Below are 19,533 nucleotides of genomic sequence, written 5' to 3' on the forward strand. Positions count from 1 at the left end.
GTACAGGGGAGCGGTCAGTGCACCACACCCAGTACAGGGGAGCGGTCAGTGCACCACACCCAGTACAGGGGAGCTGTCAGTGCACCACACCCAGTACAGGGGAGCGGTCAGTGCACCACACCCAGTACAGGGGAGCTGTCAGTGCACCACACCCAGTACAGGGGAGCGGTCAGTGCACCACACCCAGTACAGGGGAGCTGTCAGTGCACCACACCCAGTACAGGGGAGCGGTCAGTGCACCACACTCAGTACAGGGGAGCGGTCAGTGCACCACACCCAGTACAGGGGAGTTGTCAGTGCACCACACCCAGTACAGGGGAGCTGTCAGTGCACCACACCCAGTACAGGGGAGCGGTCAGTGCACCACACCCAGTACAGGGGAGCGGTCAGTGCACCACACCCAGTACAGGGGAGCGGTCAGTGCACCACACCCAGTACAGGGGAGCGGTCAGTGCACCACACCCAGTACAGGGGAGCGGTCAGTGCACCACACCCAGTACAGGGGAGCGGTCAGTGCACCACACCCAGTACAGGGGAGCGGTCAGTGCACCACACCCAGTACAGGGGAGCGGTCAGTGCACCATACCCAGTACAGGGGAGCGGTCAGTGCACCACACCCAGTACAGGGGAGCGGTCAGTGCACCACACCCAGTACAGGGGAGCGGTCAGTGCACCACACCCAGTACAGGGGAGCTGTCAGTACACCACACCCAGTACAGGGGAGCGGTCAGTGCACCACACCCAGTACAGGGGAGCGATCAGTGCACCACACCCAGTACAGGGGAGCGGTCAGTGCACCACACCCAGTACAGGGGAGCGGTCAGTGCACCATACCCAGTACAGGGGAGCGGTCAGTGCACCACACCCAGTACAGGGGAGCGGTCAGTGCACCACACCCAGTACAGGGGAGCGATCAGTGCACCACACCCAGTACAGGGGAGCTGTCAGTGCACCACACCCAGTACAGGGGAGCGGTCAGTGCACCATACCCAGTACAGGGGAGCGGTCAGTGCACCACACCCAGTACAGGGGAGCTGTCAGTGCACCACACCCAGTACAGGGGAGCGGTCAGTGCACCACACCCAGTACAGGGGAGCGGTCAGTGCACCACACCCAGTACAGGGGAGCGGTCAGTGCACCACACCCAGTACAGGGGAGCGGTCAGTGCACCACACCCAGTACAGGGGAGCTGTCAGTGCACCACACCCAGTACAGGGGAGCGGTCAGTGCACCACACCCAGTACAGGGGAGCGGTCAGTGCACCACACCCAGTACAGGGGAGCGGTCAGTGCACCACACCCAGTACAGGGGAGCGGTCAGTGCACCACACCCAGTACAGGGGAGCGGTCAGTGCACCACACCCAGTACAGGGCAGCGGTCAGTGCACCACACCCAGTACAGGGGAGCGGTCAGTGCACCACACCCAGTACAGGGGAGCGGTCAGTGCACCACACCCAGTACAGGGGAGCGGTCAGTGCACCACACCCAGTACAGGGGAGCTGTCAGTGCACCACACCCAGTACAGGGGAGCGGTCAGTGCACCACACCCAGTACAGGGGAGCGGTCAGTGCACCACACCCAGTACAGGGGAGCGGTCAGTGCACCACACCCAGTACAGGGGAGCGGTCAGTGCACCACACCCAGTACAGGGGAGCGGTCAGTGCACCACACCCAGTACAGGGGAGCGGTCAGTGCACCACACCCAGTACAGGGGAGCGGTCAGTGCACCACACCCAATTTACATTGTCACCCAAGATGAAGTTCACTCTATCTGACTTTGTTATGTTAGTTATCTACAATCAATTAAAAATTTTGCTTTAGAACTTAGAAGCAAATTTAGAAATTTCTCAAATCATACAACAAACAGCAATTCTAAAAACATACAATGTGTTTTAAAAAGCTCTAACATAGGTAGAAATGAGAATGAAGCAATCTAGCATTACATGAGTAAAATAATCATGCATTACTTTAGAACAAAAAGGGTTTAACTTATTAACTAGCATTATTCAGGCCCATTCTCTAAACAACTGAGGTAACGAGCTCTACTTAGTTATAATCACATGACAGAAAACCAAAATCCCCAAGAAAGCAGTGACCTTATCGAGGTTTATAAAATCATGATGGGCACAGATAAGGCAAATAGCGAAGGTCTTTTCCCCAGGGTAAGGGAGCCCAAAACTAGAGGGCACAGGTTAAAGGTGAGGGATGAAAGATTTAAAGGGGACCCAAGGGGCAATTGTTTCCACGCAGAGGGCTGTACATAGAGGGAAGGAGCTACCAGAGGGAGTAGTAGAGCTGAGGACAATTACATTTAAAAGATATATGGATAGGTACATGGACAGGAAAGGTTTAGAGGGACATGGGCCAAAGAGCTGGCAAATGGGAGTAGTTTAGTTGAGGAAACCGGGTCAACACGGACAAGTTTGGCTGTATGGTCTGTTCCAGTGCTGTTTGACTCGATCTCAATTCTGGAATCAAGTTCAGTAACAAACTTCTACAAACAGTAACGGACAGAGAAAAGCACAAGCGAAGTGATAAACACAATCTCATGAAGTACCAGTGAATTGTAGAAGAAAAACAGATTTCACCTCTGAAAAAAACTGAGATGCTTTTTCAAGGTCACAGCAAAACTAATATATTCTGGTTCAAATGGTTTTCTGAAACATGCCACAATCCAGATGTACAATGATGAACTGCCTCTCAGATATATCAATTTGAGACAATATGGTGTGCTCCTAGTAAGATTTCAGCTACTCTTTGGAATGAAAAACATTTAGCATACAATAAAAACGCATCTATTTGTCAATGTGAATAACTACACTAATAGTAGAGAGGGTGGTAATGGTGATAATGTCAACAGACCAGTCATCCTTCCAGGCCCTCTGGGAACATGGATTCAAATCTCACCATGGCAGCTGATGGGATTTAACTTCATCAATCTGGATTCTGAAGCTAGGTTCAATAATGACATCATGCAATTGTTACTGATGATTGTAAAAACCTGCCTGGCTGACTGGAAATCAGACATCCTTCCTCGTGCTCTACACGTGAGTCCATACCCATTCTTAACTCCCCTCTGATATGGCCCAACAAGCCACTCCATTCAAGGCAATTTGGGATTTGCAATTAATACCAATCTGTCAGCAATGCCCACATCCCATGAAAGAGTAAGACAAAAAAAATTAACAAACACATTTTGCACCACTTTCAATCCACCTACTCGTGTGATGGCCTGCAAAAAATATCGGAAAAAAAACACACCTTTTGCAAAATGTGGAAAACTAGTTCTTTTTGAACCATTATTAAACTTGAAACTTTGCTATGGACATCACAAGCGATACAAGTCCTCTGGTCTTCTTGTTTTTGTTTCAATTGCAAAAACGTACTTTATTCATTAAAAAAAATCATTCTATACAGACACAGATACTGAAGCATTTCTGTATAGTCTTAGAACTGAGAAAAACATTTGAATCTGACATTCCCTGCAGTTGCGAAACCCAAAGGCATTTCTTTCTCATGTTGGACACTATTTACATACATTTGAGGCACAGAGGATATGACAACTGAATGGACCCTGGTTATACATCCGGAGGGGTGGGCAATTAATTCTTCCAAGGGGCCACATGAGAAACCTGAGTTGTGTTGGAGGGCCGAACTAACAATAAGTTGAACATAATTCTGCTCAGTATTAATTCTCTCCCATTGTAAAAAGTACTAAATTATATAGTTTTGCACTGAAACTTATAATCAAAAGAATAAGGATATTCTGTTACAATAAAGATATGAAATTGTGGAGTAGGTCAAATTTAGAAATAAACAGTAAAAACAATAATTTCAGTATTTTATTTTATTTTTAACATGTTAATCTCACAAACCAATAATGAAAAGTTGTTTCATTATTCTTCAGTATTACAAACGCTTTATACAAAAAGCAATAAGTGCTTTTGATGTTTTTCAGTTCATTTTACTTGTTTAGTGAGAAATATCCAGTCTGTTTTGGGCTTGAACAAGTGCACTGAAATCTGGTTGAATGTCTGAGGTTGATATGCGGAGGACAGCTGAGAGGTGATCAGTGATAGAGGATCGGGATTTGGATTTGTTGAACTTCATCACTGAGAATGTCTGTTCGCATATATAGGTAGATCCAAAGAGGACTAGAATCTTCTGAGCATGCCTGCTCATGTGTGGAAAGTTCTCCTCTTTGAGGGAAGAGTAAAAATCAAGCAGTGAGACTGACCTAAAGTACTCTGTCAGAAATGTGTCAGACGGGAGGTCAGTGAGTTTAAGCTGAACATCGCTAGGTGCATTCTCCACATTGCATGTAAATGGGGAAAAACATTATGTGCATTTCATTCTTAACCGTTCTAAAGTCTTGGAATCGTCTTGAAAATTCACCATGCAGTGCTTCTAACATAGATGAGTACCTGTGGAGGTGATCAGCTGAAGGTGCAGCTTCCTTCAGTGTTGGCAAGTGGGTGAGAATGTTGTCCTCCATTTGGCTTGAGAGAAGCTGCAACATTCTCATAAAAGCCTTCACGAAGTTGTACATTTCATGCACAAACAGGCCCTTGCACTGCAGTTTCACATTTAATTCATTCATAAGTGCAGTCACATCAACAGCAAAACCAAGATCTGCAATCCAGTCTGCATCTGAAAGCTGTGGAATGCCGTTCCCTTTTTTTACACAGAAATCTTGAATCTCTTCTCTCAGGTCCCATACACTTTTCAGCATTTTGCCCAGGCTGAGCCACCTGACAGCTGTGTGGTAGTCTTTGTCACGATGTTCAGTCTCATTTTCCTCCAAAAGTGAAACAAACTGCCTGTGATTCAAAGCTCTTGCCCTGATGAAGTTAACTATTTTAGTTACAACATCAACCACATGGTTAATTTTTACACAACACTTCCTGATGTATAATGCAATGCAAAAATACCAATTTCTGTTCAGGGTCAATTTCTGTCACTTTATCCTGCATTAAGAGTCCAACATTTTTTCCCGTTAGATTTGGACAACCACCCGTTGTCACACCCCCAGCTTGTCCCATTTTAGTCCCAACGTGTCCAAACATGCATTTACCTCAGTGATCAAATCATTACCAGTTGTTGTTCTTTTCATTGACTGCATGGCTGCCAGCTCCTCCATGATTTTAAAGTCCGTAGTTATTCCACGTACGAAGATGCGTATTTGCGCTGTGTCACGTATGTCGCAGCTCTCAGCCAAAGCCAAGGGAAAAAAAACCAAAGTTGACTGCTCTGTGCTGCAGCTGAAGCTCCAGATTTTCTCGCAATGTCCCCAGTCCTTGTCGTTACAGTGCGTCGGAAGAGGGGCACATTCTCAAATGCCTCCTTTTTCTCCGGGCATTTCAGTTCTGCAGAGTCCAACAAGCAGTCCTTAATTAACTCTGCATCAAAAAACGGTTTACTGTTACTGGTGATTTTGTGGAATATGACATAAATTGTACTGGCGTGAGCTGACATTTTGAGGGCTAGCCAGCGAGCATCACTTTTAGCTGTTCACGCACGCAAGCACATACATGCGCATGTGCGTCCATACGTAAATAAGAAAAGCATCCTTTCCAAAACAAAAGCAACACAGTTGTATTGCGTGCATGGTGTAAATACTTTTTCATTTATGTTCTAATTTAAGATTGACCTCATGCGGGCCGGACAGGAACAACCAAAGGGCCGGATATGGCCCATGGGCCGTAAAATGCCCACAGCTGCCTTAGATGATGGTCTTTCCCCACTGTCCCTTGTGACAGCTGCCCCAGGCTTCAGTGCATCCCTCAGCAAGGAGTCCTGGCCTTTAGAATGCACCAGTCTGTAACCCGAGGTTGAGGTCAGCTTTTTGCACAGGAAGACCAACAGTTTCAGAAGAGCGTCTTTCACCATGTTGATGGTCTTCCAGGTGCAGTCGATATTTGGCTCAATGCGCGTCACACGCAACAGCCTATACACCAGAGAGTCGTGTGAGACAGAGCTGCTCGGGGTGAACCTTGACAAAAACCACTGCATCTCTCTCCAAACCTTCTGTGCAAAGGCCCATTCCAGAAGGGGATGTGTGATAGTCTCCCTGCCAATGCAGCTGCTTCGAGGGCAGTGTGCGGTGCTGTACAAGACACTGGGCATGCATGAAGGATCTGATGGGCAGTGCCCTTCTCACCACCAGCTAAGCAATGTCTTGGCACTTCCTGGAAAGTTCTAGCAACAAGGTTTTCTATTAAACAACTCTGACAGCTTGCCGAGGGAACCACGCGATAGGATCCACCCTCTGCTTTTCCCGCTGGGTCTTGAGGATGATACGTGCTGGCCATTTTCTGATGCACTTTTGGTCAAAGGTGTCTTCCTTTACAAATTTTTCCGCAAGGAACAGATGATACAGGACAGTCCAACAACCTTGGGAGCATTCCATAGCGACAAGGCCAAACCCATCCTTCACAACACTGGGGTCAGGTAGAACCTCCATAAATAGTGACACTTGGTGTTTGCGTACTGAAAGTATACACACAGCCAGGTGCAGTTGCATACAAAGGTGGCCAATAGTATGAAGATGACATTGGGCACATTCGTCCCCCTCTTATCTAGAACTTTCATAAAAGATTCCCCTGTGCACACAGTCCTTCTTTAATCTCCAGATGAAGTGGAGGATAACTTGGTGACTGCATTAGCAAAGACTCAGGGAACAGGCCAGACCTGCACCACATACATACCTCTAATTTTCTGGTTTCTGTTAAAAAAGGTAGAGCATGTTGTGTTGAAGAATGGCGCTTTCCCTATTTTAGGCACACAGTTTCAGCATTCGGCACTTTCAAGTCAGATACAGCACTTCCAGATGCAGAGGAAGGCAGTCCCCTGACCCATCTGGCCCCCAACCCGATCCCAGAGAAGCACTGCCTAGTAGAACAGCTCTTTCCATGTTTCTTACCTACCATGCTGTGGCCTTCCTACAGTTAGGGCCAAATTAGAGACAATTCTGTCTCATGAAAACTGGGATGATACTGCTGAAACCCACTGGCAACAAGTACAGGAAATATTTCATCCGAAATCTCAGAAGTACACTTTGGCATTGAGCTAACAAAAGCACCATTTCCTAATTTTAATGGTTTTTACAAATGCTTGTGGTGTCAGCAATGCAACCATTCAACTATAGGAGCTATTGAACCAACTCAATCCATCCAGTCAGTACAATTTACTCATGTTGCTGCCTTCTCTCCTCCCTTCTCCCACCCTCCTGGCTCATTATGCCACAGTTGTAGAGACAAATCAGCAAAGCTAACAACTGAACACTGAAGAGGAAAAAAAACTCAAGTAAAGCAGTGAAAAAGACATCTGGATGGGAACATGAATAGGATTGGCTTAGAGACACATGGGCCAAGTGCTGGCAAATGGGACTAGATTAATTTAAGATATCTGGTCGGCATGGATGAGTTGGACCGAAGGGTCTGTTTCTGTGCTGTACATCTCCATGACTCTATATTACAAATTGTCTTTTGAGCTATAATCCAGACATCATTGGCTGCAATTTCAGTCTCCTATGTCACTTCTTTTAATACATTAGTGCAGATTGAAGTTTTCATTTTTTTAAATCCTAGCATACTTTCAGGAAGTCAAGGCTTGAATAATGACCTTTATGTGATAGAAAGTCTTTCTGCCTGATCCTCTTCGTACTAACCAGGAAAATGCTGAGTTAGAGTACCCTGATCATTGGCAGGTCAGAGCATATCCGGGCAAATGAGGCAGAACTAGGAGCCTACAAGGTACAAGATTAGCAACTCCTTCAGCTGTTCTCCAAGGCAGCCAAAAGATCTCGATAGAAATCTCACAACCAGATTCTTTTGACACAAGGACTGGAAACCAGACCAGTGCAAACTAAATAACGTATATGAACTATTGAACGAGATATGGTTCAGCAGCACTCCATCAGAATTTCTGCCATCAAGAACGTGCCATGTGATCAGACAGTATCAAAGATGTACTCGAGCTATGTTTAGATCTGTGATGAATCCCTCATGCTGCAGACTGTAGTCAGTTTATAGCTTTATGAGATTGAGCGTCCCATCTGAAGAGGACTCATTTCCCTAGGACCCTGAGTGGGGTATCGCCAACTTTTCAGTATCTATGAAATTAGATGAACAGCAAGAAAACAAAGATGGAGAGACTGGGAACATCCCCTCCAACTCTCCTGCATAACCTCTATCAATATAGAGCTTAAGTCTGTCCCTTTGGGCAAGCCCAGAGAAACTAGGACAATACAAACGGGTGGGGAAGTCCAGTGTGAACCTCGATTTCCTGTCCCTGGCACAAAGGTGATGTGTTCCCTGGGCAGTGCTGACCGGGAGAGTAACCCTTTAAGAAAGCACTTGAGCTGGACAGACATGTGATTTGAGCTGTTGATGGGTAAGTAACATCTAGCACAAAAGAAGAAAACCATTTCTTTTGCAATGGAGGTGAATGGGATTTGTATTGAACATCAAAGCAACAGGACCAAGAATATAAGTTAACATAAAAAGGAAAGATGATCAAAAGTAAATAGTGACGATTGGTTAGAGCTTGAGAAATAAGATCAATTTGGAATTGTTAGCGTCAGTCAGAAAGAAACCAGGGGATAATGAACATAGTAACAGAGTGGTCCAAAGTTAAGGCCTTGAGCCTATTCAGTGGGATCATGGTTAATCTGTGAACAAACTTCATATACTCTCATCTTTGCCCGATATCTTTTAATATATTTTGTTAACAGATGTCTTAGTTTGCTAAATTAACTATTCATTCTTGAGCTATCAGTTGCAGAAGATAACTACAATTTTCAATCACCTTTTAAGCCCATACGATACAGGAGCAGGAGTAGGCCAACAAGTCTGCTTTACTGAGTCTGAGGTTATGGTTGATCTGACTATACTCAACATCATTTCCCTGCCTTTTCACTATAATCCTCGATTTCCTTACTGATTAAAAATCTATGTAGAATTCTTACTTAACCACATAGGAACAGAGTCAAATGGCATAGAAACAAGCTCCTCGGCCCACTACGTCTATGCTGACCAAATGCCAAACTACACTCATCTCAATTGCCTGCACTTGGTCTACAACCCTACCCTGGCATTTTAAGTGCTCGTCCAGATGTTTCTTAAATGTTGAGAGAATATCTGCCTTCACCACATTCTCAGGCAGCATGTCCTATACCACTCTCTGGGACCCCGCTAGTCACAGGCTTCCAATTACAAAAACAACCCCACACCTTCACTCTTTGCCTGCTACTTGGAAGTCAGTTTTTGATCCAGTTTGCCAACTTGCCTTGGATCCCAAGGGCTCTTCCCTTTTTGGACCATCCTCCCATGTGGGACCTGTCAAAGTCCTTACTGAAGTGCAAGTAAACCACATCAACTGCATTACCCGCATCAATATCTTCAGACACCTTTCAAAAAACTTTTCAATTAGTCAGAAAGGGTCTCCCTCAAACAAATCCAAACTGACTATTCCTGATCAATCAGTGCTTCCAAATGTTGATTAATCCTGTTTTTCCTGGAGGTATTGGGCTCTAGGCTACGCTCCATAGTCCTTGACTCCCTAAACAGCCCTGGTCAATATTCCGCAGCCCATGGACATTTGTAATTCATCTCACCTAATACTTGGTCAGGGAATGATTCTGGTGCACAAGCTCTCTGCTTTTCAATCCCATCCCTCCACAACTAAAACAAAGTTTGTTTCTTTTAATTGAATTATGGACCTTCATCTTTATGAAGGTCTATGCATCTGCATTCCCAGATTGCGCTGGTCCTCCATCCCAATTTAGACACTTATTTTCCAAGGAAGATGGATGTTGTTAACCCACCTGTCACTACCCACTTACCTACCTTGAAATGAAGAAAGTATTGTGGGGTATCTTAAATCTGAAGGAAATAGAGAAAAGGTTAAAAATACTCAAAAGGTCAGGTAGCATCTATTGAGAGGGAAAGTGATTTAACATTTCATCAGAACTCAAAATCTATTTGCCAATTATACACTCATTTGGCAAGATTGTACAAGCCTTAGTTTCCCTCAGCGTTAACCATACTTCCCAATTTAGTGCCTTATGCAAATTTTGAAACCGTACTTAAAGTCATAGGTTCATACAGCACGGTAACAGACCCTTGGGTCTGACAAATCCATGGCAAACATAATCCCAAACTAAACTAGACCCACCTACCTCCTGGCCCATATCCTTCCAAACCTTTCCTATTCATATATCCATCCAGATGTCTTTTAAATGTTGTAATTGTACCACCACTTTCACAGGAAATTCATTCCACACGCGAATCATCCTCTAAACAAAAACTAGCCTCTTATGTCATTTTTCAATTTCTCTCCTCTCACTTTAGAAATGTGCCTTGAAATGCCTCATCCTAGGGGAGAGACAGCTACCATTAACTACATCTATACCTTTTATCATTTTGTAAACTTCTATCAGGTCGCCTCTCAACCTCCTATGCTCCAATGAAAGTAGTCCCAACCTTTCCAGCCTTTCTTTAAAACTCAAACCTTCTATTCCCGGCAACATCTTCTGAATCCTCTCCAGCTTAATAATATCCTTCTGATAACTGGGTGACCAGAACTGGACACAGTATTCCAGAAGAGGCCTCACTAATGTCTTGTACAACCTCAACATGACTTCCCAAATCTTATACTCAAAGGACTGAGCAAGAAGGCAAGTGTGCGTAGTGCCTTTTTAACCACCCTGGCTGTACTTGATGCAAACTTTAAATAATTATGCAGCTGCATCCTTAGGTTCCTCTGTTCTACAACATTAGCCAGGGTCCTATCATTAATTGTTTGTTGTACCAAAATGCAATACCTCACATTTATCCAGATTGAACTCCATCTGCCATTTTTCAGCCCATTGACCTATTTGATCAAGATCCCTTTGTAATCTCTGAAAACCTTCTTCACTGTCCTCTATGCCTCCAATGTTGGTGTCATCTGCAAACTTACTAACCAGGTGTTCTACATTCTTATCCAAATCATTTATATAAATAACAAACAAAAGAGGACCCAGAACTGATCCCTGTGGAACACCGCTGGTCACAGGCCTCCAATCCGAAAAGCAACCCTCCACCATTATTCTGTCTCCTGCCAATTATATATCCATCTAGCCACCTAAATCGTGTATATAAATATGCAGAGCACTGATCCTTGTGGAACATTACTATTGTGTCATCTGTTAAGCTAATTAACTACCTTTGACCCCTTCTCTCTCTCGCTCTTCAAACCAATTGGTATCTGCTCTGTTACTTGCCACTCACCCCGAATCCCATGCACACACACTTTACTGACAAGCCCTAACGAAGTATGTAATACCTTATCAAATGGTTTTTGGAAATGCATGTAAGTCAGTGGAATCAGGGAAAGCAATAAACTGTGGTCACATGGTCGCTACTGCTGATTGCTATGAACGATGATCATAGAATCTGTACAACATGGAAGCAGGCCATTCAGCCCATCGAGCTCACACCGACACCACCCCCCCACCCCCACCAAAAAGCATCCCACCCAAGCCCACACCCTGACCCGATCCCTGTAACCCTGTATTTCCCATGACTAATCCATCTTTGTGCTGTGGGAGGAAACTGGAACATCTGGAGGAACCCACGCAGAGACGAGGAAAATGTGCAAACTCCACACAATCAATCAGTCACCCAAGGGTGGAATCACACCCAGGTGACTGGTGCTGTGAGGCAGCAGTGCTAACCACTGAGCCACCCTGGTTCAAAACCCAAAAGAATCAGTGATGTCCTTTAGTGAAGGAAACCTGCCATCCTTACCCTGTCTGGCTGACATCTGGCTCCAAATCCATAGCAACGTGGTTGACTCTTAACTACCCACTGGATAGTTAGGATGGGAGCGATAAATACTCTCCTAGCCAGCAACGCCCACATTCCACGAATGAATAAAGAAAAACTTGTGCCAACCTTATTATTCATACTACTGGTTCAGAACTTTCAAATCAATTCCTAATTTAGGAGTTAAAAGCAGCTTCCCGAATTTCAAACAGTGTCATGTCAATACAGTATAGTATTGCTGGAACAGTATAACAGACCAAATTTCTTTAGGCTGAAGTAAACAGTTATCAATCGACCTAAAATATGCTGGGAATAAGAAAATCCTACAGGCAATGTTTTGGTGAGACACACCCTGAAGGGACGCCCTCAAGATTAGAATTACTGTTGAAACCAGAGGAGGAGTCGTCAGAGGAATAAAACTCAGGATTGATCTTACTGGAGCAGCACGGAGGGATTTAGCAAAGACTAAAGCCGTCAAAAGGTCAACTTTGTCTTTCGAGCAACTAACAACTAAATCGATAAAGACAGTGGGAAGAGTTGGCACAAATTACAAAGCACACATTTAAGGCATTAAAACAATAACTACAGTACAGGAGTTGCAGAGAGAACACATTTGTAATTTTTTTTGCCATTTATTTTCGATATCTTTCCCATTTTTCACACAGAGCTGAATGCGACCCACACTGGCTCCATATGATTGACAGATGCAGTCGAGAGAATTTTGTATTTGAGACAACAGAAAGGCAAGTGGAATTGCATCAAGATTCAGTTCCACATTTGACAGGAGGAGGGACAATGATGTATGCAATCTCCTATGTCCTTCACAAACACAAAGAATCATCAACAAATTAAAAGCAATCAGACTAGGCCAAGTGAAGAATATCTAATCACTTGCAGTTATTTTAATTAAAAGAGCAACTTCATTTCATGAATTTGCACCACGTGCCCTTGAACACATAATGGGAACTCAGACTTGAGCTCATTGGGAATTTCCATCTGCTAATTTTAACAGAAGGAACATCTTACAGAATCCACTGACCTCCTTAACCAACTCACCCCAAGTGCAAGGGAAATACATTAATCAAATATTTTGCTATTTTCTGCAGGAGGTAAATAATTGGAGGAGCATAACAGCGGGGAGACAAATATAATGCAATAAATGGGATTAGAAATAAAGAAAAGGTCAAGGAGGTCACTGTCACTCGGCCAATAGGGCTATCAATAGTATGAGTGGCTAGTTGTTAAAAAGATTCCCTGTTAATATACTCGTCTGGTCTGTAGCAACAGGGAAGTGCCGTGGATCGCACTTAGAATTATTCAACACATAACATGACAAATTGTTGTTTGAAAGGTTTTGCCCAACAAAATTAACATTTTCCAGCGAGGAGATAGATATCAAGTGAATTGATGAGGAGGGGACAACATGCTTTAGCTGCAGGGAACCAAAACTAGGAGACTCAAGGAATATAAAGTAAGCCACAAGGATATCAGATTAACATCAGAATATATGGCTCCTTCGGATCTGAATTTAAAATACTAAAACTGTTGAGGTGAAAACTAGAAGGACAAAGACAAGGAGATATAACTTGGGTTTCAATGAGAAGTAATAAGTAGCTGTGTATAGAAACATGTCAACATTATCCATTAATTATTTATGGTAACATTTAGTACAACAATAATTAACAGCCCAGCATTAAAATAGCAGGTTCAGGATAACAAGTAAAATACACATTTCCTCTGATTTTAAGTCATGTCCAAATTGCAGATGAACTTCATTAGAACCATAGAACCACGGGACACCTCCAGTGTGGAAACAGGCTACACCAACCCTCCGAAGAATATCCCTCCCAGACCCACCCTCTTAACCTATAACCCTACATTTCCCATGACTAATGCACCTAACCCACACTTCGCTGAACACTATAGACAATTTAGCATGGCCAATTCACCAATTCACCTGACCTGCACATCTTTGGAATGTGGGAGGAAACCGGAGCACCCGGAGGAAACCCACACAGACACAGGGAGAACGTGCAAACTCCACACAGACAGTCACCCAAGGCTGGAACTGAACCTGGGACCCTGGCGCTGTGAGGCAGCAGTGCTAACCACTGAGCCACCGTGCCACCCCTTATTACTATATTACTGACAGCCTCACTGACATTTACAGTACGGGAGGTGGCCAGTTAGCTCATCATGGGCATGCCAGTTAACACGGATCTGACTAAACTAATCCCATTTTCCAGATCTTGGTCCAGAATCCTGATTGCTATAGCAACACTAGTGAGTATCTAAATATTCCTTAAATATTGAGAGAATTTCTGACTCAGCCACCCTTTCAAAGCAGTGAGAGCCAAACTCCTATTAGTCTCCAAAAGAAAAACCTCCTCAACTCTCCTCTTAGCTTTAAATCTGTGCCCCCTGGTTACTTGCTCCCCTACTAATGGGGAAGAGCCTTTGTATCCACACTCACATCTTATTCATTGTTATCAGGTCCACTCACAACCGTCCCTGCTCCAAGTAAGCCAAGCCCAGCCTATTCAATCTTTCCTCACAGCTCAGTCCTTCCAGCCCAGGCAGCATCCTGATAAATCTCCTCAGCACCAGCTCTAGCACCATCCTTCCTATAACGTGGTGACCAGAGCTGCACATTGTACTTCATGTGTGGCCAAATCAGCACATAAACAGTTCCAGCATAATTTCCCTGCTCTTATAATCTATGCTGTGACTAGTAACAGCAAGGATCCCATGTGCCACCTTAAGCCACTTGCCCTGTTATGTTCAGGATCTGTAGATCTGCACACCAAGTACTTTTTTGAGAACCTGACCATTCACTGTGTAATCCCTTGCCTTCGTAACTGTGTTAACTCTCACTTTCCAAGTGGGACTCCATTTGCCACTGTTCTGCCTAGCTAACCAGTCCATTGATATCCTTCTGCAGTTTACACTACCCTCATTATTTACCATCCTACCAACTTTTATGGGTAAGATTCTTTTTAAAAGATCTTTTTTTTGGATTTTTTTCCAATTCTTGGAATGTGAGCAACACTGGCAAGACAGCATCTACTGCCAACACTAACAGTGTTGTCAGCAATTTTGTAAAAGTCCAAAGTCACATTAAGGTCAGACTGGGTAGTAGTGGGTAAACTCCTGCATCAGGATAGATTTTTAAAATAGTTCAGCACTTTCCATGGCAGTTCTTTCTGGTACTGGTGCACAAGTGACCAGGTTGAATGAACTGAAATCATCATCTTCAATATTGCAGGCCAATAACGTATTGAAGAGTTTCACGTCTCTGCCTTGCTTTCGTAAAGAGAAGCCTTCAACTTGTTGCAGGCCCGTCAATCTGGCTGGATGGCAGGGTGGAAAACCAGAGACAGGAGGGCACACTGGGAAGGTAGCCTCATTAAAATCCAAACCCACCACTGGGAAAGCATCCCTAGGAGCGCATGTGTTAGATAGGGAGAATTTCCCATTTAAGCCCCACTGAATCCCCACAGAGAGAGAGAGAGAGACAGACAGAAAGACACACAGAAAAAGGGACAGAAAGAGAGTATTTGTCTGTGTGTACATGTGTTGTGTGTTTGTCTGTGCATCTGCGTGCATCTGTGTGTGTGTGTGCGTGCGTGCGCGTGCGCGCGCGTGCGTGTGTGCGTTTCCGCCAGGCACTCAGTTTCTTCCCATAGCCCAAAGATGTGCAAGTTAGGTGGATTGCCCATGCTACATTGCCTTGTAGGGTCCAGGAATGTGTAGGTTAGGTTGGTTAACCATGGTAAATGCAGATGAAGGGATTTTGCCCGAAACATCGATTCTCTTGCTCCTTGGATGCTGCCTGATCTGCTGTGCTTTTCCAGCCCCACACTCTTGACTCTGCGCTCCAGCATCTGCAGTCCTCACTTTCATGGCAAATGCAGGCTTTGGGAAAGTGTATAAGATATGAGCAATAGAGAGAAGAGCTAAATTCTGAGTTTTGTGAAACAAGAGATTCAGCTGAGCATGACTCAGATCAGATAAGAACTTACTGTTAACAATGGGATGCTGGAGGCAAGGGTAATGAGTTAACAAGGTGGAAAAGTATTCATGATGTAGAGCCATTTAATAATATTGGAAGCAGTATGTCAGGTCAGTTTAACAAGGTGAAACGTCTTCATTATGTGAAGTCAGTTATTCATTGTGTAACAGCAGATGGCTTTATCTTTACTATTGACACTCATTGATTGTAACGGTCACCCAATTAATATGTATGTTGCCGTATCTGGATGCTCCTCCCTGTGAAATGACTATATAATTCATTAAGAAACTGCTGTTCTAGACACAACTGTAAACCCATGTCTCTGTGCACATGGGTGATCATTCTCTCTCCCTCCAGGGCCCAGAATAAAGATGAAAGAGGTAAAACTACACTGTGTCTCTGAGCATTTTGCTTCAACTGAGGGGGGTGTAAAACGGGACGACATTACTGGCGTAGTCGGCAGGATCCGAACTCATAGTTACGATCGGACGGTGTCAGCAGCTGCCTGGAACATCAGTGTCTCGAGACGGACGGGCCCACAAGGTAAGATTTTAAACCTTGGTCCCTCTCGATATCCCTGTGTGCAAGAGGCGGCCCCCCTCATTCAATCACTCTCTATTCTATAGAGACACAGTTTTGTAAGCGCGCTGGCAGGCAAAGGTTTGAGTCCTCTGTGTTTTATTTGGGTGGGGGGGATTAATCAGAACCCCTGGGTTTAATTGAGGTTCGAGTCTTTTGCGTTGTGTTGAGGTTCAAGTTCTCTGGGGTGAAGTGGGATTCGAACCCTCTGGGTTTAATTGAGGTTTGATTCCTGTGAGGAGTAAAGTGAGAAAGGGGTTGAAGTCCCCTAGTGGCAAAATTTGAGGCTCTGAGAGTCTTTGTTTTGGGGGAAGAGAGTGGCTTGGACTGCGGCGCCATTGGGTCTGCTGTGAGGGCTTTCTCTTTTTAGAAGGGTAATTTCAGTGAGAGGATGCAAATAAATAAATAAATACAAGAAATTAAGGCTATAATTTCTTGTACACTTGGGTTGAAAAGGGAAAGTTGGAATGTAAATTGTGCCATGCTGAGAGTGTTTGATGTTTAAAAATTCTAGTTTGTTAAAATACTGGTTCAGAAAATCCTTTTCGGTAACTGTTTTGCCTTGTTGAAATTAGGATCTCAATTCAATGTGTTTTGTGAGCTATGTAATGAGACAGATTTTGTTTCTACATTGAAATAGTACAAAAGTATGTCCTTTTTAAAGTTATCAAACTTGTAACCTTAAGACTAATTGATTGAGTGCCTTGAGCCCCTGATGTGTTTGAAATTTTGTAATGCCTGTTTAAGAAAAAGTGGGGTCTGGGGTCATGCTTTAACCAGATGAGAGAATTGTATTAAACTATCTTTGCTGCTGTGTTTTTAATGCAGAGTGTTCACAAAAAGAAAAGTGCATTTTGAGTTTGATGTTTTGTTAGGATTTTAGAGAATATCAGAACTGGAGGCTGAGCTGCTTAAATTCTGTTAATTTTTGTTAAGACTTCATTGGCCCCCTTCATACTGTAAACTCAAAGAAGGGTGATCTCTCCCAAAGTTGCCACTCTAATTCCAACTGTTTCATTTGGGAAGATTCATTTGGAGAACATATTTTAATATATTCTGCATTTGTTTCCCATAAATATTTGAGATTTAAATGTGAACTGAAACTACCCCTTCAATGGCTGAGCCACAGGAAACATTTTGTTGTTTTCTCCCTGTTCCAGATGTTTGAAATCCTTTTCCTAACAGCTTTCACATTAGCCAAGTATTAATTTGTTAAAGAAAATAATTTTTGAATAACCTGAATGAGGTCCCCCGAAGGTTTGATTTTAGGACCACTGATTGTTGTTTATAATTGACTGATTTGTTTAAGCAATACAATTTAGATTGTATAAAAACTTGATAATGTCATAAGTAGTGAACAGAGTAACAGACTCAATAATTCAAAGAATGTTGGATTAGGCAGCCACAGTTTAGTGTAGTTAAATATGGGACAGTCTTCGTCCTGATACCCACCTTGACAAGGAAGGAACAAGAGAGAGGAAATGCTGAGATACTTTCAGCAGCTAACATCATCTCTCGAGTTTCTCCATTCACAGGTAAAGCATGCCTTTGGACCACAAGCTGATCCAACGGATCCAATCAGCTCCCCAGTCATGAGCATGAAAAGTCAAGAAGCTAACAACAGTGAAGAGGAGGTCTGTATGCGGTTTGTCAGTGACCTTCCTGTGGACATTAAACCACGTGAGCTTTACCTTGTCTTTCGATCACTTAAGGGATATGGCTTTGTTAGATTTAACAGCAGGGCAGGAGCAGACACAGCGTAGAATGCAGCGTTCACCAAGCCTGCTGCTGTACTGCACACTCCGATGCGCTGGTATCCTCCATCTGAAGCATCTCCGCAAGGATGGAAGTCTCATCAGCTTTAAGTATTTAACTGCCCTTATCCAAGAATGCAGATTTCTCCATGCAGTGATAGGAAGGGCAGACTGGATTTTGTTTTCAGGTTGGACTTTACTGAAGGAGATTTTGGAGAACTGGCTCATTTCCACTCAACCTGGAGGGGGTGGAGTGGTCACTAAGGACCGTGGATTTAAGAACTTTACTGGTGAAATTTTTCCACATGGGAGGATTCTTCAAACTCTATGTATTGGAACAGACCAGTAATTTTTGTTGTTATAATCATTGTATTCTGTGTGTCAATAACTTGTTTAAATACTGGCTTTCAGAGTCTCATAAAAGCTGATAGTGCCATCTCGGTGGTTATCATGAAATGATAAAAGGAGGGAATGAGAATGTGTATAGGGTATAAGCAGGCAGGGAAAGAGTTAAGTTCTGTGTTTTGTGAAACAAGAGGTTCAACTGAGCATGACTCACCTTAGATAAGAACTTACTGTTAACAATGGGGTGCTGGCTTAACAAGGTGGAAAAGCATTCATTATGTAGAGCCATTTAACAAGATGAAGAAGCATTCAGTATGTAAAGGCAGTTAACAAGGGGAAAAGTATTCATTATATGAAGCCAGTTATTCATTGTGTAACAGCAGTCAGCTTTATCTTTACTATTGACACTCGTTAATTTTAACAGTCACCCATTCAATATGTATGTTGCCTTATCTGGATGCTCCTCCCCATAAAATGACTATATAGTTAATTGAGAAACTGCTGTTCTATAGAAGACCGTGAACTCATGTCCCTGTGCACATGAGCGATCATTCTCTATCCCCCCAGGGCCCGGAATAAAGATGAAGGAGGTAAAACTACACTGTCTCTCTGAGCATTTTGCTTCGACTGAGGGGGGAAACAGGGCGACAGGTCTTGGTGGGATGCTTTTCGGAGGATTGGTGCGGATTTGATGGGCTGAATGGCCCACTTCTGCACTGAAGAGATTCTATGAAGAAGAACAAATAAAACAAGAGGAGGCCATTCAGCCCCTTTAGCCTGTTCTGCTATTCAATAATCAAACCTGATCTGAGTATGTCCCTAACTCTGCTTTCCTACCTGTTTCTCATAACCTTGGACTTCCTTTTGGGTCAGACATCTGCCTAAGATAGCCTTGAACTGACCTATTGACCCAATGATCCAGCATTCACTGCTCTAGGGAGTACTGAATTTCAAAGATAAACCACAATCTGAGAAGAAATTTGTGCTTTCAGTCCAGAACTTCACGCACACAAAGTGAATTCATAAATGTGTT

The 19,533-nt window shown here is 43.7% G+C and overlaps 1 protein-coding gene and 1 long non-coding RNA gene across 5 annotated transcripts in view; one reads left to right on the forward strand and one right to left on the reverse strand.

The window, feature by feature from the left end:
• fhip1aa (FHF complex subunit HOOK interacting protein 1Aa) overlaps nucleotides 1-19,533 on the reverse strand; it is a 199,752-nt gene that overhangs the window by 67,953 nt on the left and 112,266 nt on the right. The window lies entirely within an intron of this gene.
• Nucleotides 16,210-19,533, forward strand: part of LOC148152058 (uncharacterized) — a 52,398-nt gene continuing 49,074 nt past the window's right edge. Inside the window, exon 1 of the long non-coding RNA XR_015750950.1 lies at nucleotides 16,210-16,365. This is a non-coding gene — a long non-coding RNA (uncharacterized LOC148152058). The remainder of the gene's footprint in view (nucleotides 16,366-19,533) is intronic.

Source organism: Chiloscyllium plagiosum, unplaced genomic scaffold (genome assembly GCF_037043375.1).
Source record: "Chiloscyllium plagiosum isolate Xiang-an unplaced genomic scaffold, Cpla_swu_hap1 HiC_scaffold_1, whole genome shotgun sequence".
Lineage (NCBI taxonomy): Eukaryota > Metazoa > Chordata > Chondrichthyes > Orectolobiformes > Hemiscylliidae > Chiloscyllium > Chiloscyllium plagiosum.